The 21,786-nt window shown below is 36.7% G+C and overlaps 1 long non-coding RNA gene across 1 annotated transcript; it reads left to right on the forward strand.

Moving 5' to 3' along the window:
• The first annotated feature begins 361 nt into the window (after positions 1-361).
• LOC144252271 (uncharacterized) lies at positions 362-20,275 on the forward strand. The gene is made up of 3 exons (XR_013342953.1): positions 362-413; positions 1,205-1,363; positions 20,161-20,275. It is a non-coding gene; the product is annotated as an uncharacterized LOC144252271 (long non-coding RNA).
• The last annotated feature ends 1,511 nt before the right edge of the window (positions 20,276-21,786 follow it).

The raw sequence follows: 21,786 nt of genomic DNA on the forward strand, positions 1-21,786 counted from the left end.
TGGACTGATTTCAGATTTTCAGTAGGACCCAGTTCTGCCTTGTGTGTTTTAATTTTTTTAATTTTTTTTTAAAGAGAGAGTGAGAGAGGAGAGAGAGAGAATTTTTAATATTTATTTTTTAGTTCTCGGCGGACACAACATCTTTGTTGGTATGTGGTGCTGGGGATCAAACCCGGGCCGCACGCATGCCAGGCAAGCGCGCTACAGCTTGAGCCACATCCCCAGCCCCTGCCTTGTGTGTTTTATAGTTCCTTATTTGTGTGTTGCTGATCATGCTCCTTTTTTTTATGGTTTTCAGGTGGAGTTGACATGAACTTAAAAGCAGCAGATACTGTTATTTTTTTTGACAGTGATTTTAATCCTCAAAATGACTTGCGGGCAGCTGCCAGAGCTCACCGAATTGGCCAGAACAAGTGAGTGAGTTAGACATTGGCACCTTTCTGCTCTGTTGGCTTGCAGCTGTGGATTGGGGAGGAAGGTGGACCGTGTAGTCCTGACAACAGTGCCACGTTGGAGTTAGAGACCACTGGGTTTGAACCCCGTTGTGCTGCTGGCTTGTAGAGTCATGTTGGGGGATCAGTGGTCACATGATCAGTTCAGACTCACTTTGTTGAAAAGAACAGTTAAATTCCAAAATAATTAGAAGAAACTTAGAATTTATTTAGTTCATGTTTCTCACGTTAGATCCTAATTCAGTTTTAAAATGAAGTTAAAGCCAGTGGGTGCACATGCCTGTAATCATTATCAGCATGGGAGACTCAAGCAGGAAGGTCAAGTTTAAAGCCAACCTTGCAACTTATCTAAACCCTCTCTCAAAACTTTTTTTTTTTTTTTTTTAAGGCTAGGATTATAACTTCATGGTAAAGCTCCCCTGGGTTGGGTTCCCAGTACCACAAAGAGGAAACAAAGTTGTGTTCAGCTACCCTTTGACTTGAGGTAACATGCCTGCCAGGGGTTATCCTGGCTACAGATGAAGGCCCAATAGTGGTCACTTCGTCTTCCTTCCTCTTCCTCTTTTGGGGAAAAGTTCAGGAAGAAGTTGAGGCCAGATTTCTCTAACAAATGCTCAGGTCCCAATGAGCAGTGTCCTTTTCATTGTTCCCTGAATGTGGCATTTGGTTCTGCTTCCTTTTGGGTGTATTTTCCTGGCATGCTTTTTCCCCCAGCTTTGCAGACTCCTAACACTGCTCTCATTTGACTCCAGTACAGGGCTGGGAAAGTGATCCGGCTGATTGGCCGAGACACTGTGGAAGAAATAGTTTATAGGAAAGCAGCCTCCAAACTGCAGCTCACCAACACGATCATAGAAAGAGACCATTTTACTCTGGGAGCCCAGAAACCTTTGGCTGATCCTGACCTCCAGGTAAAATGTGTTCTTTTTAGAGTCTCATGATTTATAACCAGTACTCTCTGTGGATGAGAATGCAAATAAAAAGGACCAGCATTAACCACCCATTGTTGCAAATTACACATTTTTTCATTGGCCTAATTCTTACCCTCTCAGTACCTAACTACATGCAAGGTGCCATACAAGCTAAAAATGAGGGTGGCATTTAAAGGCGGAGAAAATAGAATAAAGAGAATGAGCTTTGAACCATCTAACTTGGATTGAAATTCACATCTTATCCCTTATTGGATGTATGACGTTGAGCATGTAACTGAACATCATGGATCTAATCTCTTCATAGCTTCTAAAGATGAGTGTGCCACGAGTTACCGAGTTACCTCAGAGAGAATTTGTTTAAGTTCTTTTTTTTTCTTCCTTTTTTTTTAATCAGTGATGATTAGTTCCATACCTCCTCCTTAATCCCAGACCCTTTGAGTAGTGACTTACAGTACTCATTTAGAGATGAGTGAACAAGATTAGGAATTCAAAATTATGCCATAGGATATAGGGATGAAAGCACTAGAGTTAATTTGTTGAAGAAGGAAATATTAGATGGGAGTCAAATGCTGGCTTAGAATATCCTAGAGAGCTCTCTTTTTGTAGGAGGTTTAGAGTTATTCCTTAGCAGCAGCCTTTGAGATAAAATTGAACCTATATTATAATATACCCCAGGTCATTCTGAGGGATTAGATGCAGAGAGATCAACCCCTAGTATCTAGCATGATTCAGGCATGAAGAGAGTAATAAATGTCTGAGAAAAGGTAGTAGCTGTGGGAAAGTCTGCTGTAGGAAACTGCAGAGTAATGACAGGAGTTGGCTCTTGTTTTGAGGCAGGCAGTGAGAGAGAGCAAGTTCCAAGATGGCTTTAAGCCTTTAAGCCTGAAAGATGAGAGTAGAAAGTAGGAAGATAGGGATAGAAATTAGAAAGATGAAGATAATGTACACTTTAGTCAACAGAGTTTGTAGTAAAAATCAATATACATTGTTGTTAGAGGGAGACTCAGAAAAGAAAGGAATTAGAAAAGTTTGCAAGAAAAACCAGGCTTTAAAAGGATCAGCTTATCAAACAAAAAATTCAAGAGGTATATGAAAGGGAAAAAATTACACAGTATTACAAGCAGAATCATCAAATTTACAACTAGCCCAAGCATGAGTTTAAAAATGGCAGTTTTCTCACATCTGTATCTTTACACATCAGCATTGCAGACAGGGAAGGTGCTGTTTTTGTTAGGGAGTCACTGACCTGCAGGAAAGGGTCACAGATTTGGGGGGTACTAGAACCTGAAAGAAGGACCCTAGGTTTTGTTTGCTTGACTTTTGTTTATCTTAGAGAGTAACTGTGGAGTCCTTGGCCTTTTCTGTTTTGAGTCTTCTGCATGCTCATCTGTCATGGTGGCCGGGCAGGCTGTGCATTTTATTTTCACAATATTGAAGAGGCAATTTCAAATGGAAGGTGAAAGCTTGAGAGAGAGGTGCATGTACACTGTAGGTGTCTAAATACACTTCTTCACAGGACCTTGGGAGAGGAGCTCATCATGGGCTGTTGTGAAGGCACAGGTGTCAGGAGTTAGAGAAGATGCTTCCCCAGTGGAGGGAGCTCCAGGCATTCAGTCAGGGGTTTCCCTGTGATATTGGCTGCTAGCACATCATTGTGAAATGCACAGGCACAAACTCTGCCATGGTACCAGATCCTGGGGCCAGTACAAACTATGGGCTGGTAGAGAGGACCTCGGTGGGACTTCTGCCCAAGCCATGACAAGAAATCACACTCTGGTTGTGTCTTGATTCTTTCCTCCCCCCAGACTGTGAGTTATTTATGGTTGCCAGGAACAAGGGTGATAACTCACTGCCTTGTCTCAAAATACAGCAGGACATTTGTTTAAGTTGTTAAAAGAATCTAATAGTAAAAGACGTGGTTCTGGTTTGATAAATCTAAGCAGTATAGAGCAGTGAAGTCCTGAAAAAGGAAAGCAGGTTCCTTGTCTTAGAAGGAGAACACAACAGAAACAGAGAACAGATAAAGATGTGGTGAACACTTATTGAATGCTTACTGTGTGCTAAGCATTGTGTGACGTGCACTTTTTCCAGTTGTTTCAGAAGAAGAATAACAAAAAAATGAGATAGACGTTGTCTTTACCTCCATCTTAAGAAATTTTCCAAACATCAGATTCATGACTCTAATCCGAGCACTCTTTAACTTCCAACTACATGCTCTTAGTTACTATAATAAAGTGGTTTTCATTTAAAAAATGGGTAGTTCCTTAAAGATACGTTGTGAGTGTGCATACACACACACACACACACACACACACACACACCACAGTTTTTAATCCATTCATCTATTGAAGGGCATCTAGGTTGGTCCCACAGTTTAGCTGTTGTGAATTGTGCTGCTGTAAACATTGATGCAGCTATGTCCTGTAGTATGCTGTTTTTAAGTCCTTTGGGTATAGATTGAGGAGAGGGACAGCTGGGTCAGATGGTGGTTCCATTCTCAATTTTCCAATTAATATCCATACTGCTTTCCATATTGGCTGCACCAATTTGCAGTCCTATCAGCAATGTATGAGTGTGCCTTTTTTTCCCACATCCTCGCCAACACTTATTGTGGTTTGTATCCATAATAGCTGCCATTCTGACGAGTGAGATGAAATCTTTGAGTGGTTTTGATTTGCATTTCTCTAATAGCTAGTAATGATGAATATTTTTTCATGTATTTGTTGACTGATTGTATATTATCTTCTGAGAAGTGTCTGTTCAGGTCCTTGGCCCATTTATTGATTGGGTTATTTGGGGGTTTTTTTGGTGTTTAGCTTTTGAGGTTCTTTATATACCCTAGAGATTAGTGCTATATCTGATGTGTGAGGGGTAAAGATTTGCTCCCAAGATGTAGGCTTTCTATTCACCTCACAGATTTGTTTCTTTTGCTGAGAAGAAAGAAACTTTTTAGTTTGAGTCCATCCCATTTATTGATTCTTGATTTTAATTCTGGCACCAAAAGGGTCTTATTAAGGAAGTTGGAGCCTAATCCCACATGATGGAGATTAGGGTCTACTTTTTCTTCTATTAAACGCAGAGTCTCTGGTTTTATTCCCAGGTCCTTGATCCATTTTGAGTTGAGTTTTGTGCATGGTGAGAGATAGGGGTTTAATTTCATTTTGTTGCATATGGATTTCCAGTTCTCCCAGCACCATTTGTTGAAGATGCTATCTTTTCTCTAGTGCATGTTTTTGGTACCTTTGTCAATATAAGATAATTGTAGTTTTGTGGGTTAGTCTCTGTATCCTCTGTTCTGTACCATTGGTCTACCAGTCTGTTGTGGTGCCAATACCATGCTGTTTTTGTTACTGTTGCTCTGTAGTATAGTTTAAGGTCTGGTATAGTGATGCCCCCTGCTTCACTCTTCCTGCTAAGGATTACTTTAGCTATTCTGGGTCTCTTATTTTTCCAGATGAATTTCATGATTGTTTTTCTATTTCTATGAGGAATGTCATTGGGATTTTGATTGGAATTGCATTAAATCTGTATAGCGCTTTTGGATATATGGTCATTTTGATAATATTAATTCTGCCTATCCAAGAGCAAGGTAGATCTTTGTATCTTCTAAGGTCTTTTTTTGATTTCTTTCTTTAAGGTTCTGTAATTTTCATTATATAGATCTTTCACCCTTACTGAGCTTCTTAATTCAAGAGTTCCTTCTAGCCTGGCACAGTGGTGCACACCTGTAATCCCGGTGACTCCAGAAGCTGAGGATCATGAGTTCAAAGCCAGCCTCAGCAAAAGTGAGGTACTCAGTGAGAACCTGTCTCTATTAAATACAAAATAGGGCTGGGGATGTGGCTCAGTGGTTCATGCCCCTGAGTTCAATTCCCAGTAACTCCCTCCCCACCCCACCCCACCCCACCCCGCCCAAGAAAAAGAGTTCTTTCTTTCATCAATACAGAGAAGCACAGTAGCTTCAGTAGGGTGCTTCCTTTACTGGTAGGGAATGGGCTGGGCAAGGCTTTTGGTTTTGTCCTTCTGAATTTTCTCCCATCGCTTCTCTCTTTCTCCCTGCCATAGACTGTCGAAGGCTGTCTGCATTACCCCTTTCTCACCCTGAGAGCAGAGCATCCCGTCCCTAGCTGTCTGACTGCGTCTCCTTCCAGCCCTTCCTTTGAATTCCTAAGCAGCCACTGCTCTGAACTACCAATCTCAGACGTCCTCATTGCTCTCCCTTCCTGGGGTGACCTCATTCTGGAGGATGAACTTCATCTGTCTGGCACTGCTAGAGCCCCACTGTCCTGCTCCTGTGCAGTCTCTGTCTGCCTCCCCAGACCACTGAGGGCTTCAGAGCTCAGCTGGTTTGGGATGTTCATTCTCTGTTTACCTTCAAGTGGAAGTTTATAGTAGTTCCCAACTCCTAATTTTGTGGTAGGCTTAGATTAGGGGTGGTTTGATTATCTTTGTTGACTGGTGTGGTTTTTATGGAATATATGGAGAATTCAAAATCTAGGCAATTGGCATTATTTACAGAACACAGTTCTTGGACTTTTCTTGTGTTTCATCTTTAAAATTTGTTATGATAGTATCACATTTATATTCTTCAAGAACTCTTTCTTTTTCTCAGCTTGTTGTTTTAATCGTATCCTATTCCCATTTCAAGGACATAATATCCTCCCCGAGGACATTTATTATAGCTTTTTAAAATATATCTCAGGGAGGATATTTATTATATCTTTTCAGAAAGTGTTACCCTGCCCACTGTATTATCTCTTTTTCCTCCATTTGCTTTTCCTTCCTCTCCTCTTTTTAAAAATTTTGTTTTGGAGTCTCGTTCTTGTTAGCAGTTTACCTGAAACATCTGGTGTCCTCTGTCTGATCAGGGTGCTGGTGAAATTCCCCAAAGCTGACAGGCAGCTCTGTTGTGAACAGGTGTGTGGCCTTTGGGCCTCATGCCAACAGCACTGGTTGGCAAGCCAGCTTTTGCACTGGGGGAGCTTTTCAGACAGCCAGATATGAAGATTTCACTGGACAACTCATTGTATCCTAAGACAAGTCCTATACCATTACAGTGAAATTGGTGGTTTAAATTGGAAAGACAGGGAGCTGAGGGCACGTGGTACTCCTGGTGTTTGGTGTGCGGATCCTCTCAGTTCCTCCATACTGTGGTGCCTGTGCTTGTGTGTCTGAGTTTTTGGAGAACTGAAAGGGTTTCGGTTCCTGCAGTCAGCCCCAGCTAGAAACCAGTGTTTTGGTTCCACAACTCTTTTGAATCTGTTGTTCTCTTCTTATCCACTTTTTATCTTCCAAAGAATTTGTGCACTGTTTCATCTACCATTGCCTCATATATCTTTTTAGAAATCTGTGTATTGTCCTTTAGCTGTTTCGGGTGAGAGAAAAAATAGATGTGTGTGGTCATATTTTTAAGTTGTATTTGATTACCTTAGTACCACGTTTCCACCCTTTTCTGTACTCATCTAGATTGACTTTATTTACCAGAACAAAATAAAATTGCAGTGTTTTCAGAAAGATAATTATATATCTCAGTCTACCTATAAAAAAAATTACATTTTTGCAGACAGTTTAACTGTTGGATTCTCTACTTGGATAAAAATTTGGAATGTTGTCTTTGATGACTGTCTTGATTCTCTTTGTGGTAGATGGTTCCTCTGGCAGGACCCAGATGAGGGTCTAGACCTGTGGGCTCCAGCTGCCTCTTCCAAAGAGAGTGAAGACATAAAGCATGGTTAAAAATAACAAATGAATATGAAAGAGGAGTAGTTAGAGCAGCCCATTCACAATTAAGTATAAAGTAAGGTTGCTTTATCTTTAATGCCAAGTTTTTTAAAAAGCACAGTTATATGGTAAGCTGAGCATGCCCAAAAATGTGCCTTGGGAGCATGCACAAAACCTAGCCCCGCCCAACTCCTCCTTTGAAGGTGGAAATGGAGTTGCCAGCCCCTTGAGCCAGTACTGGTTAACGGAAGTGAACCAGGAACTAACAATAGGCTGCTGCCTTCCCATTTGTTTGGCCAGGGATTTACATCATTCTGTCCCATCCAGAAGGTGTAAGATTTCCATTGCAAATAGAGATTGTGGAGAGGGGACGGCGGCTGGACTAGGGGAGTAAGATGTTACTTTTCCTGGTGGTCCTTTGGATTTTGCTTCGCTTTCTGACGCCCTGTGCAAACGGAAGCATGGCTGATGGTTCTTAGGAGAAAAATACATGAATAGTCTTTTAATTGGTTCCTTGATCATTCTTTTCTCTTTTATTACAATTTTAGCTTTTAAGTGACTCGGCTGCCTTCTGTACTATTTGGTCATGAATTTCTATTTTTCTTCTCAACAAGGATTGTTCTGGGGACCCAAGTGCTGTCAGCTTTTATAAGGAATGTTGATTACTTTATATGAAATAGGATGGAAGGACGTTGATTAAACCCTGTGAAATGAGAGACAGTTGAGGAATCCTGGGAAAGATGGCCGTGGACAAGGATTCGTGGGATCATAATGTACTTCTACAATATTTATGAGAGGGATGTGTGAGATAAGGATCAGATTTTTTTAATAGCATCAGGTATCAACCAGCACTAATGAGTGAAAGCTAAAGGGAGGCAGCTTGAAAGTCTTTGCAAGAAAGGATTTTGTTCATAACTATGACTTCACAAATAATGACTCTCCCAGGATTCTCTGAATTTCCCCTCTGAGAGTGGACCATTTGAGTATAACCAGAGTATCAAAGAAGAAATTTTAAAGTCTAATAAAAATTTATATGTGGATTTTTCAAAATGCTACAAATAGTTGATTCTTTGCTGTATTTAAACAATATACAGTAATCACAAGAAAAGTTCCTTCTATTCTTTGTGTCATTAGTTTTTGGCCTCACTCAAACCTAAATGATGATGTGGAGGTAGAGAGCACACAACATGGCTATTAGCTTCCAGTTTAGAGGCTTGTCCTGGCGAACATTTCTTCTGTTTTCATGAGGTATAAAAATATAACCAAAACCCATCAGGACAGATTTTATATGGCTAAAAATTCATGCTCTCATGAAAATAGGGAAGAGTTTTTCTGATCTTTCTCAAACACATCTAAATAGTAGATAGAAAAGACAGTGGAATGAGATTACCATCATTACCCTAAGTACACATATAAAGACACAACTAGGGGCTGGGGATGTGGCTCAAGCAGTAGCGTGCTTGCCTGGCATGCGTGCAGCCTGGGTTCGATGCTCAGCACCACATACAAAAAAAAGATGTTGTGTCTGCCTAGAACTAAAAAACAAATATTTAAAAATCTCTCTCTCTCCTCTCTCTCTCTCTCTCTCTCTCTCTCTCTCTTAAAAAAAACACAACTGATGTGACTATGTATACAACCAGAGAGATGAAAAATTGTGTACCATATGTGTAATATGAATTATAATGCATTCTGCTGACAAATTAGAATTAAAAATAAATAAATAAATAAAATACATTTTTAAAAAAGATTTTAAAAAGTGGGAAAATCAGAAACTAATATCGTTCCATGCTGTACATATCACTTCCCTTTCTCAAGTACAATCTGGCACAAAATATGTTGAGAAGAGATTCCCCTCCAAAAAAAAAAAAAAAAGAAAAAAAAGAAACCCACTGGGGTTGGGGATATAGCTTAGTTGGAAGAGTACTTGCCTCACAAGCACAAGGCTCTGGGTTCAATCCCCAGCACCACCACCAAAAAAAAAAAAAATCTGATATTACATCCAATGGCATGAACAAGATTTAAAAAGGCACATAACCATAATGAGAGCACAAAGCACACAAAAGGCTTTCTAGATTCCAATCTAGAAAAAAAAAAACATATCCCAAGGAAGGAGAACAATGTTCTTGAAATTACTTTTCTCTAAGGAGTATCTTAGTATGGTGATGAATGACCTTTTATTCCCCGCAGCACTGAGGATTGAACTGAGGAGTGCTCTACCATTGAGCTACATCTGCAGTCATTTAATGTTTGTTTTGTTTTTGTTTTTCTTGAGACAGAGTCTCACCAAGTTGCCCAGGCTCTCCTCAAACTTACCATTCTCCTACTTGTCAACCTCCTGAGTAGCTAGGATTATAGGCATGCACTATTCTACTGGCTACAAATTATATGTTTTTAAATCAGGAAATTGGCATTTAGAGAATATTATTCCCATGAGTCCTTTCTATATAAATTATTATAGAGCAAGCTTCACACAACCAACTGAAGAGACATTATCGTTAATAGATTATCCTATATTGTAGTTAATTGTATGGAAAAGAAACAATGTAGCAAAAATGAAATCATAAAAACAAAGACACTTCACATAGTAATGTAGATTAAAATGTCATCCAACTATAAATTCCCCCAAAATTCATGGACCAAGATCCTACCCAAGATTGAGACTTGAGGAAGGACTGACTGTATCCTTTAAAGGCACAAACTCATTTTTTCTTCTCTTTGGTACCCTGTGCCACACTGTAAAGAAGCCCAGGCTATCTTGCTGGAGGGAGAGTCCATTTGAAGAAAGCCCCTGACATATGAAAGATTACATGGAAAGGGAAACTACATAAAGCCAACAGTCAGCACCTTAGTTCCGGACATACAAAGCCATCTCAGACCTTGTAGTATAAATCAGGCATTTGCTGTATGGGTGAGCCTAGGTGACACTGGAGCAGAACCTTGGTTAAAGTCTTGACTTACAAAATTATGAGAAATAAAATGGTTGTTTGTTTGGTAGTGGGGATTGAATTCAGAGGCTCTCGACCACTGAGCCACATCCCTAGCCCTATTTTGTATTTTATTTAGAGACAGAGTGTCACTGAGTTGCTTAGTGCCTTGCCATTACTGAGGCTGGCTTTGAACTCTCGATCCTCCTACCTCAGTCTCCTGAGCCACTGGAATTACAGGTGTGCACCACCACTCCTGGCAAATGGTTATTTTTTAAAGCCACTAAATTTTGGAATTTTTAAAAATATAGCAGTAGATAACTAAAACACTGTTTATTGATTATTTGCAGGGCTTTTATTTAATGACCAGTTTTATTAAATAATACCCCATTTATTTCTACTATGATCATCAACCAAACTGAAATTCGATATTTAAAATTTTTTGAAACTGATTATTTTGCCAAGAATATAACCTATCTTGCAAATTTCCATGAGGACTAGAAAAGAATATATATTCTGGAGTTGTGGGGCATTGTCAGTCAATGTCAATAAGGTTAAGGTGGTTGATAGTTTTGTTCAGACTCTTGTGTATCATTAGTGATTTTTTTATAGTGTTACTATCAGTTGTTAAAAGGGTGTTAAAAATTCAAAGTATGCATTTGTCTCTTCAGTTTTGTCAGCTTTCATATATTTGGGGCATATAAATGTTTGGTTGTATGGTGTCATGTTTCTGTGTTCTTAAAAACACATTATGGTATTATGAAATGTCTTTCTTATATCTTATAAAACTCTTTATCTTGAATTAAATTCATCTGATGTTAGTATAGCCTCTGCATTCTTCTTGGCTTACTATTCATGATGTATTTTTATCTACTTCTTGTTTTCGTTCTATTCATATTTTTATTTAATGTAATTAAATAAAATTACATTAAATAAAAATTAAATTTTATTTAATTTATCCATTAGCTTTTAGCTGTATTGCTTTGCATTATTGTTTTAGCAATGTTTCCAGGAATTATGAAATGCATTCTTTAATTTATCACAGTTTTCATAGCTTAAATTGTGATACTTTCTCACATCTCCCCAAGTCTTTTGTGCTTTGTCGTCATACATATTACAGCTGTATATCCTATGTTTTTTACCTTAGTCATGTTTCCAAGAAATTAAAAAAATAAATATGTATACATATTGCCTTTTATATTTACCTACATTTTACTATTTCTAGTACTTTTCATTTCTGTTTATGGTGCATTGTCTTTAAAAATATCTACCCCAAATTCTCCACATTCCTGTATCATGTTGCTTCTCTCATTATGAAGTAATATCTATTTTCCCACCCGCTGAGTGTGGGCTGGTCTTTTGTCTTGTTTTAATGAACAAAATATATTTTTGGTGAAAGTGATGCCAATCCTAGACCTAACACCTTGGGAAGGTGTATACCTTCTACTTTTATCCTCTAGAAATCTAATCAACAAATAAAAAAAATTTAGAATGACTGAATGACTAAAAGCATTTGAGGAGATAAGCCTGACCGAACCAGTTGAGCTAGCAGACATGTAAATGAAGCTATTTTGTCAGTTCTACCTTTGGTTAAACAATCCCTGCTAGAGGAAACCACATAAGCAGTAATAAATACCTAGAGCAAAAGACCCATCAGGTTATGTAAAGCCAAATCATAGAATAAGGAGAAATAACAAAGAATTTTTATTTTAAACCATTAAGTTTATTACACAGTGAACTAAAACACACAGTGCATCTGTTTCTACTTGATGGATCATCTCCTTTTATCCTGAAGAGGTTCTTTTAGCATTGTTAATAGTAGAGATCTATTGGTATTGAATTTTCTTACTTTTTATTTATTTGAAAATGTCTATTCTGCTTTCAGTTTTGAAGAGTATTTATCCTGGATTAGCAGTTTTTGTCTTCTAGCACCTTAAACCTTTCCATTAACTTTAACCTCTCATTTCTGATAAGAAGTCAGCTATCATTTTAGTCATTTTTACCAATGCATAACACACCACTTTTTTCTAATTGCCTTCAAGACCTTTTTCCTCCTAATTGATTATTTACAGTTGACTCTGATGCATATAGATGTGATTTGCTTTGTAACTAACCTTAGTATTCACTGAGTTTCCTAAATCTGTTAACATCTTTTTTGTTAATTTGGGATAATGTTAGCCATCATTGTCTTAAATATTTTTTTTCTGTACAATTTATGCCTCTATTCTTCTAGAAATCTAATTATATGTATGTTAGGTCACTTTGTACTGATAGTAACCAAGTCTCTATTTTTTTCTTTCTGATTTTTAGACCAGATAATTTTTATTGGTCTATCTCCAAGTTAACTTTTTGCTGTTTTTGCACTATACAATCTGATGATAGATTTGTTTCATGAATTTTTCATTTCAAATACTATACTTTTTATTTCTTTTAAAAGAAATTTTTCATTTATATGTTGACACCCATATCTACTTATTCATTATGATTAAGCTTTTCTTTAACTCCTTGAAATTAGTTATAAAAACTATTTAAATTTTTTTTTCTGCTAATCTTAACATCTGGGTCAGCTCATGGAACTTTTTTTATATGTGATATTTTCTCTTGTGGTTCTCATTTTTCTATCTTCTTTGCATTCTGGCAAAATTTAATGATATTCTACATGCCTATAATCCCAGCGACTCAGGAGGCTAAGGCAGGAGGATCAAGAGTTCAAAGCTAATAAATTATGCATGGCACACATTGTTTAATTTTGCATGTAACTTCTTTTTAGTGCATCAATGAGGTTTTAGTGACATTGTCATCCAACACTTGGCCTTTGTTGTTCAGGGAATGCCTTCATGATTTTAATACTGGTTTTCCTATTCAGACTGTGGATTGGGTTTGAATATATTGTTATCAACCACCTGGTCTTTTAATTACTCATCCCAGTAAACTTATAGTTTGTGAAGCATTTGTTTCTCAGATTCATGACACTGTTAGAACTTGAAGTAGTAGCTGATGGGTATCTGTGATTTTTTTTTTACTTGAAGTAGATTGTCTGAAATAGGCATATTCTCCTCTGTGTTTATCCAAACCTCCCTGTCATGTGCACTACAAGTTACAATTTGGAAGTTACTGTATTAAAATTCTGTCTGTTCATGGTTCTAGAAGAGTGATGTTCTCTCCCAAACACTGGTTACTGCAGCAGCATTTTTAATGTTGTAAAATAAGAAAAGGCTCTGAAGGCCAAAGATTTTAAAAAGTCATTTTACAAATGTTATGTTAAATTAAAACTGAGCTTTGCTGTAATACTGTTTTCTCTTCAAAATGTGATGGTACAGGAAAGGTGTTATATGAAGGGGTGATATTGCAGGGGAGCATTTTAAATTGCAGAAGTAAAAAAGTTATAATATTTATAATTTTGATGAGTTTATTTTTATAGGGAAGATTTTTCTCCCCTGAAATTTTTTCTGGAATAGCAAAATGTTTCCATTATTAAAAATAGAAATTGTTAAAAAAATGAGTTCAAAGCTAGCCTCTGCAACTAAGGGATGCACTCAGCAACTCAATGAGATCCTGTATCTAAATAAAATGCCAGAAAAGGGCTGAGGTTGTGGCTCAATGGTTAAGCACCCCTGGATTCAATCCCTGGTACCCCCCAAAAAATTTAATTATATTCTGGTCATTTATAGATGATACTTCATAGGAAGTCTGGATTATGTTGTCTTCCTATAAAGGATATTCTGTTTTGTGTGTCATGCAGGCTAATTACTGGTGAATTGTTTTGATCATATTAGATTTGGTATTATTATTATTATTATTATTATTATTAGGTACCAGAGATTGAACTCAGGGTACTCAATTACTGAGCCACATCCCCAGACCTATTTTGTATTTTATTGAGAGACAGGGTCTTGCTGAGCTGCTTTAGCACCTCCATTTACTAAGGCTGGCTTTGAGCTCGTGATCCTCTTGCTTCATCCACCTGAGTCACTGGGATTATAGGCATATTCCACCGTGCCTCACTAGGTTTGGTATTTTTCTTTATTTCCATATTTCATGGTGCATTATACTTGTACATAATGGTGGGATTTGTTATGTTTTCATACATATGTACAATATAGTGATAAAACTTAGCTAATATCATTCTCGAGTATTTCTCTTTTACCTGCTTTCCTCTCTCCCCTGATCTCTTTCCTCTATTCTACTGATCTCCCTTTGATTGTCGTCAGATTCCTTTCACACACACACACCTTTCTTTTCCTTTTTCCTTTCTGGCTGCCACATACATTTTCAGCATGAATCAATTTTGATTTCAAATTTAGGTCTACCATTTTCCCTTTACTCTTTTGTGTGTGGTTCTTTTTGCTAAGGCTTATTTCTGAACTCTTAAATTAAGTACCTGATATATTAGTGAAGCTGCTGCAACCTGACTCTGCTGGAAACCTAATTTCTTCCAACATTGCCATTTAGCATCATCTTCAGTCTCCTTTATAGCAGTCAAACTCTGCTAAGCCTTAAAGAGTCTCATCTGGTACATTCATATCAAAAATGAATTTCCTCCAGGCTTTTAGTATTCTCTCTCTAACACACACACATAATCACATTGCACCCACCATAAATAGCTCAGACATTCTTGTCCACAAAATTCCAACCACTATGATAATCTTGCACTTTGATAATTTTCTCCTTAACTCAGTATGACCACCCTCTTACTTGAGCTTCATCTCCCTAATTGTGCTTAGTGCACCAGGCCTACAGTCATGTCTGAAATTAATACCTGAAAATGTTTAGTTTTTCCAGTTTTATACTCTTTTGCGTCAGGAAAACAAACCCAGTACAGTAGATCTATAATAGTTTCAAGTAAAAATACTAAATTACTTATATCCTTGCCCATCAATAGTGGTAGAGGCACTTAGGTGAACTTACATAGAAACTGCAACATCTTATATACTCAACAACAATTTCATTGCCCATGGAACGCAAAATTAATTGAAAGAGTAAACCCCAAAATGGATATCTGAGAAATAAACTGGTCAAAATTAGTAAGGCAATCAGACTTAAATAATCATACATTTTACCAATAGCACTAGCTTAAAAGTATGGGTCTACAATAACTAGAAAAATACATGTTAATGGCTAGAGTCATAAAAGTTTCTATTATGATAGGCAGTCTCTTATGATGCTTTAATATTATATGATAGTTGTGAAATGATTACAAACTAATAATGAACATAATCTATTTGCAGATGAAAATGTTCTTCCCTGTATTATCTACAAAGTTTAGATGCACCTCAAAATGCCCTGGAAAAGAAATTTCTTAAGTCTTCTCAAAATGAACTGCCAGGTTTTTTCCTACATTTGACATGACACAGTGCCAAGATTTCTAGTCCTGAATACACACTTTCTATAGGGAAGAGACATTTATCTTGGCAATTAATAGATCATTTATCTCATTTCATACAGCCAGTTTTAGTCGTAAGAAAAGAAATGTTTATGTATTTATCCTGCTGACTTTAATCTATAATCTAATTAGGGATCAACAAACTTTTCCTGAAAAGAGACTGATAATAAATATATTAGACTTTGTAGGTAAGTCTTCATTGCCACTCAAGTGCCAGTATAGCACAAAGACGGCCTAGACTGTGGGTAAATATAAGTTTCTCTGTTCTAATAAAACTTTGTTTACAAAAGCAAGTGTTATTGTTGGACACCGTGGTGTGCTCCAACAGTCACAACTACTCAGAAAGCTGAGGCCAGAAGATTACTTGAGCCTAGGAGTTTAGGCCAGCCTGGGAAATAAGAAAGAAAGAAAGAAAGAAAGAAAGAGAGAGAGGGGGAGGGAGGGAGGGAAGGAGGGAGGGAGAGAGAGGAAAGAAAGAGAAAGAAAGAAAGAAAGAAAGAAAGAAAGAAAGAAAGAAAGAAAGAAAGAAAGAAAGAAAGAAAGAAGAGAACAATTTAAAAAAAAACAGTGTCAGGCTCATCACTGTACCAGAGTATTAATGTTTATGCTCACAATAGATGTTTGGCTAGGCTGTATACATACATACATACATACATACATACATGAAAGCAATTCTGTTCTTTTGTTTGCTTTCTTTTATTTTTTCCATTTTTTTGTTGATACATTATAGTTGTAAATGATGGCAGTATTTGTCATTACATATTTCCACATGCACAATATAACACTACAGTTTGGCCAATATCATTCCCCAGTATTTTCCCTTCACTCCTCCCTCTCCTGGTCCCTTTCCTACACTCTACTGATCTCCTTTTGATTTTCACTTTTCCTTTTTCCTCTCTTGCTTCCACATCCAAGAGAAAACATATGCTCCCTTGATCTTATGAGTTTAGCTTATTTTGTGTAACAGAATGTTCTCAAGTTTCATCCGTTTTCCAGCAAATGACATAATTCACCTTTACGGCTGAATAAAGCTCCATTTTGTGTATATGCCACATTTTCTTTATTTATTCATCCTTGATAAGCACCTAGTTTGGTTCCATAGTTTGGCAACTGTGAATTGTGCTGCTATAAACATGGGTATGCATGTACTACTCTAGTATTATGACTTTAATTCTTTAGGATAAACATTGAGTAGTTGTATAGCTGGGTTATATGGTGGTTTCCTGCCTAGTCTTTTGAGGAACCTCCATACTGATTTCAATAGTGGTTATATTCATTTACAATCCTATCAACAGAGAAAAAAAGTGTCCTTTCTTCTCCACATTCTCTCTAGCATTTATTATTGTTCATATTCTTTTTTTTAAGTAGTTGGACACAATACCTTTGTTTTTATTTATTTATTTTCAATGTGGTGCTGAGGATCAAACCCAGGGCCTCGCATGTGCTAGACAAGCAATCTGCTGGTTTTTTTTTTTTTAAGGGGAGAGAGAGAAAGAGAGAGAGAGAGAGAGAATTTTAACATTTTTTTTATTTCTTAGTTTTCGTCAGACACAACATCTTTGTTTGTATGTGGTGCTGAGGATCGAACCTGGGCCACGCGCATGCCAGACGGGCGCGCTACCGCCTGAGCCACATCCCCAGCCCCAGCAGTCTGCTGTTGAGCCACAACCCCAGCCCCATATCGTTCATATTCTTGATGGCTGCTATTCTGACTAGAGTGAGATGAAAGCTCACTGTAGTTTTGATTTGCATTTCCCTAATTGCTAATGATGTTGAACATTTTCATAGATTTGTTGTCCATTTTTATTTCTTCTTTTGAGAAGAATCTGTTTAATTCATTTGCCCAATTAAGCTAGGTTTTTTGAGGTTTTGGTATTAAGTTTTTTAAAGTTTCTTATATAGTCTGGATATTAATCTTGTGTCAAAAGAGTAGTTAGCAGGGCTGGGGATGTGGCTCAAGTGGTAGCACGCTGGCCTGGCATGTATGCAGTCCAGGTTCGACCCTCAGCACCACATACAAACAAAGATGTTGTGTCCACCGAAAACTAAAAAATAAATATTAAAAAATTCTCTTTCTCTCTTTTTTCTTTTAAAAAAAGAGTAGTTAGCAAATATATTTTCTCCCATTCCATAGGTTCTTTCTTCATGTTACTAATTGTTTCCTTTGCTGTGCAGAAGCTTTTTAATTTGATGCCATTCTGTTTATTAACTTTCCTCATTATTTTCTGAGCTTTAGGAGTTCTAATAAGAAAATCATTGCCTGTACCTATATGCTGGAGTCTCAAACCTATATTTTCTTCCAAGGATTTGCATAGTTTCTGGTCTAATTCCTGGGCTTTTGATCTCTTTCAAGTTTGTACAGGGTCTAGTCTTATTTGTCTACATATGGATAACCAATTTTCCTGGCACCATTTGTTTAAAGCCTGTCTTTTCTCCCAATATGTTTTTGGCATCTTTGTCAAGAATCAGATGACTGTTAACTGTGTTGGATCTTTTTCTGTGTCTTCTCTTCTTTCCCATTGGTGTATGTATCTGGTTTTATGACAGAGCCATGCAGTGGTTATTTCAATAGCTTTGTAGTATAATTTGAAGTCAGATATTATGATGATGCCTCCAGCTTGCTTATTGACTTAGAATTTTTTTGGCTATTCTGAATATTTTATTCTTCCAAATGGATTTCAGGACTGTTATTTCTAGGTCTGGAAAAATGACATTTTATTATTATTATTATTATTATTATTATTATTATTATTATTATTTTAAATTTATATATGTCGACAGAATGCTTTACAATTCATATTACATATATAGAGCACAATTTTTCATATCTCTCGTTGTATACAAAGTATATTCACACCAATTCGTGGGTATTTTGATGGGAATTGCATCAAATCTGTATGTTGCTCATAAAACCAATTTCAAACATATACAATCATATTAGTAGAGATTTTAGTGTCCAAAAAGAGATCTACTAAACAATAATTACTGGGCTGGTTTGGTGACTTGTAGTCCTAACTACTCAGAAGGCCAAGCCAGGAGGATTGCTTGAGTCCAGGAGTTGGAGATCAGGTTAGGCAACATAGCAAGACCCCCATCTTAAAAATAATAATAATTACTGATGTCAAAACACATCTCAATCATTATGATAGTCACTAACTCTTCATTGTTTTCCTTGAAACTCTAATATACAATTAGTGAATGTCAATTTAGGACTAATTGTGCTGTTTTATAGAGGAGAAAGCTGATTATAATAGTAAATGAAATCAGCTATCATGAACTGATTTGTGTTTATTTAATTACAATTATCATGCTGATGACTCTACATATTAAGTCTCCACCTATAGTCCCCTACGTGCTAATTTTAAAAACATGAGTTTTCATTAAAAATAAGAAAAGAAACCCCTCCATATGCATTTCAATAATTCAAATTGTATCATAATTTGACTATTAAGACAAGGGAAAATCAATGCAACTAATTCAGATTTAAATTCAAGATTACACAGTGCAAAAGAGGAAATAGTCTTGGAAAGGGAACTATAAAAATATAAGATACCTCTTAGAGGTCAGAAAAAAGAAATTCAAAAATGTGATTTTTTTTAAAGGTAGTGTTAACTTGAAGTGGAAAACAAAAAGCAAAAAACCTTTGAAGCAAAGTCGGTTGTGTTTACAAGGGCCTTTGAGTTTCTTTGATGTTTTAGTGATTCTGGTTTTTAAAATGTTGATTTGTGGAGGATGGGCACAGGGGATTGAATCTAGGTGCTTAACAACTGATCCACATCACCAGCCCTTTTTTACATTTTTTAAAATTTTGAGATAGGAAATCCATAAATTACTTAAGGCCTTGCTAAATTGCTGAGGGTGACTTTGAACTCAAGATCCTCCTGCCTCAGCCTCCAGAGCCACTGGGATTACAGTGTGCATCATGAAGCCGGGCCTTAAATGTTGATTTTATAATCCTTTCTTTTTAGCTGATAAGAGAAATTACAAAATACAGAATACTTGCAAACTACAAAATATAGGATACTTACAACTAAAGGTGCTTTTGTTCAATGATCAGAGTTTAACGTTTCAAGCAGTGACTCTCAAACTGGGAGAGTGATACTAGTCTTATCAAGAGAAGTTTAGAAATGCCTGGGGGCACTTTGTTGTTGTTTCACCATGACTGAGGAAACTACTAACATTTTTTGGCCAGGCCCATAGATAGTATATAACCTTCAGCTAGTAGAAACAGTCCAAACCAAAGTACCAGTAGAGTTCTATCAAGAAACCCTGGTGCAAAGAAGTAATCTACCAAGGAAAACACAGTTGCAGTTAAGTAAGAGAACAGAGCAGGTGCTGGGTGCAGTGCTGCATGCCTGTAATCCCAGTGGCTCTGGAGGCTGAGGCAGGAGGATCCTGAGTTCAAAGCCAGCCTCAGCAAAAGTAAGGCCCTAAACAATTCAGTGAGACCTTATCTCTAAATAAAATACAAAATAGGGCTGGAGATGTGACTCAGTGATCTAGAGCCCTTGAGTTCAATCCCTGTTACCAAAGAAAAAGAGACCACCCAGGTGATTTGTTTGTACCAGTAGGTCTACCTAAAACGAAAAGGGATTTTATGCAGTCAAATTGTTTTATTATCCATTTAAATATAATTCTTTATTTCTTTATGTTTGTCAAGAAGTAAATATATTTAAGATAACAATGAAAAATAATAAAAGAATGACAAGTGTAGGAGCCTAATGATGACTTACACTTTTTGATTACAGACTTGACATTCATCTGAAATGACAATGCAATCCCTAGCTATTGCAACAGAAATCTTAACCTCTGAGTGAAAAAAAAGAGGGATGTTCAGATACCTTCAATCATCTTTTCTCACTTCTGTGTAAGTACCAAGAGAGGTTGGCCAAAAATATTTTAAAACTTAAAACATACTATTAAACTTGGCTTTTCTTTAAAATAAGTGCAAATATATGATATGTCCTAGTGTTAATTTACAATCCCTACTTTCTTATGCTGTGACTGTCTTTAAATGTGCCCAGTTTGAACTGAGATGTGCCATAAGTCAGATATCAAAGACTTATTATGAAGAATGTAAAATAACAGTTATATTTTTATTTTGATTACAAGTTAAAAGGATGACATTTTGAATATATTGAATTATGTAAAATGTATTATTAAATGAAGCTCATCTGTCTTATTTTTTAAAATATGACTTCTAGAAAATTTAATTTACATGTAGAGTTAATATTATATTTCTATTGGTGGTTCTAAGGGATCAGTGAGAAATAAGAGAAAGATCATGTTCAGATTCTCTATTTCATCATTTGGGTTTGATGTCGTTCACTGATCCTCTTATGTATTCCAAACCATTTCAAATTTCATGTGGATTTGGGTAAGACTGAGCTTTCATACTAATCACAGAGAACTTACTTTCCCATATATGTTTGTTCAGTGTCCCCCACTGAGTATAGTCTTCATAATAGTGTTTATGGTCCTGTTTCTAATTTTATACTGCATGCATCAGTTAAAATGCTGAAGATTCAGGGAGGGTTTGCTTTGCTTCAGTGTATGCTCTGGTAGACTATATGTTATCCTGAAGAACATATTTTCTCCTCCACTCTCCCTGTCTCCTCCAAGAGGTGCTTGTGATCTTCCAAGCACACTTTGGGAGGATGTTATCAGCCTTACTTTGTTTCAGTGAGAAGAGAACAGTTTCCAGAGTAGGCACTATCTAAAAATGTCTCCTTAGTGATGAAAGCATTTATTGCCAAGACTTTTGTTGCTTTGTCAATTGTCTATATTGGCTGTAACCACCAGGGTTTTGCTGTTTAATTATTTAAACCACATAAATGGGCAATCTTTCATATATTATTTCATTTTCTTCTTAAAAAATTAATTATAAAATTTTAACTTTGACCCATATTTGTATAGATGAAATATCTGAGACTCAGAAAAGTTAATGATTTTACTATAGTCACACAATTAGACTTCTGACTCTTACTACAATCTTTTTGGCTATATTCCTTACTTCTGCTGCTGTTCTGGTAAGGAAGTAATTTATATTTCTGAAAACTAAATGGATAAAGCCCAACAGAGCACTGTGGAAATTGAGATGTGCAGGCCACAAGTCCCCAATATCTGTTCTGCATTTATTTCAACACACCAAATATTTGACCTCCGTGAAAAGAATGCCAAGGTAAATTAGGCAGAACCAGAAACAGGAACTCATATACATGCCATATATTAGTGGCAATTTCAGATGTTTGAGTTTCTTTCTTTGTACAGTTGAAAGTGGAATAATATTTGTCAGGGCTAGACAAACAGTAGATGCTGGCAGAAGACCTTGCCTTGTATATGACTCACTTCCATTAATACAGTACACTTCAACA

This window comes from Urocitellus parryii, unplaced genomic scaffold (assembly GCF_045843805.1).
Source record: "Urocitellus parryii isolate mUroPar1 unplaced genomic scaffold, mUroPar1.hap1 Scaffold_40, whole genome shotgun sequence".
In the NCBI taxonomy this organism is placed as follows: domain Eukaryota; kingdom Metazoa; phylum Chordata; class Mammalia; order Rodentia; family Sciuridae; genus Urocitellus; species Urocitellus parryii.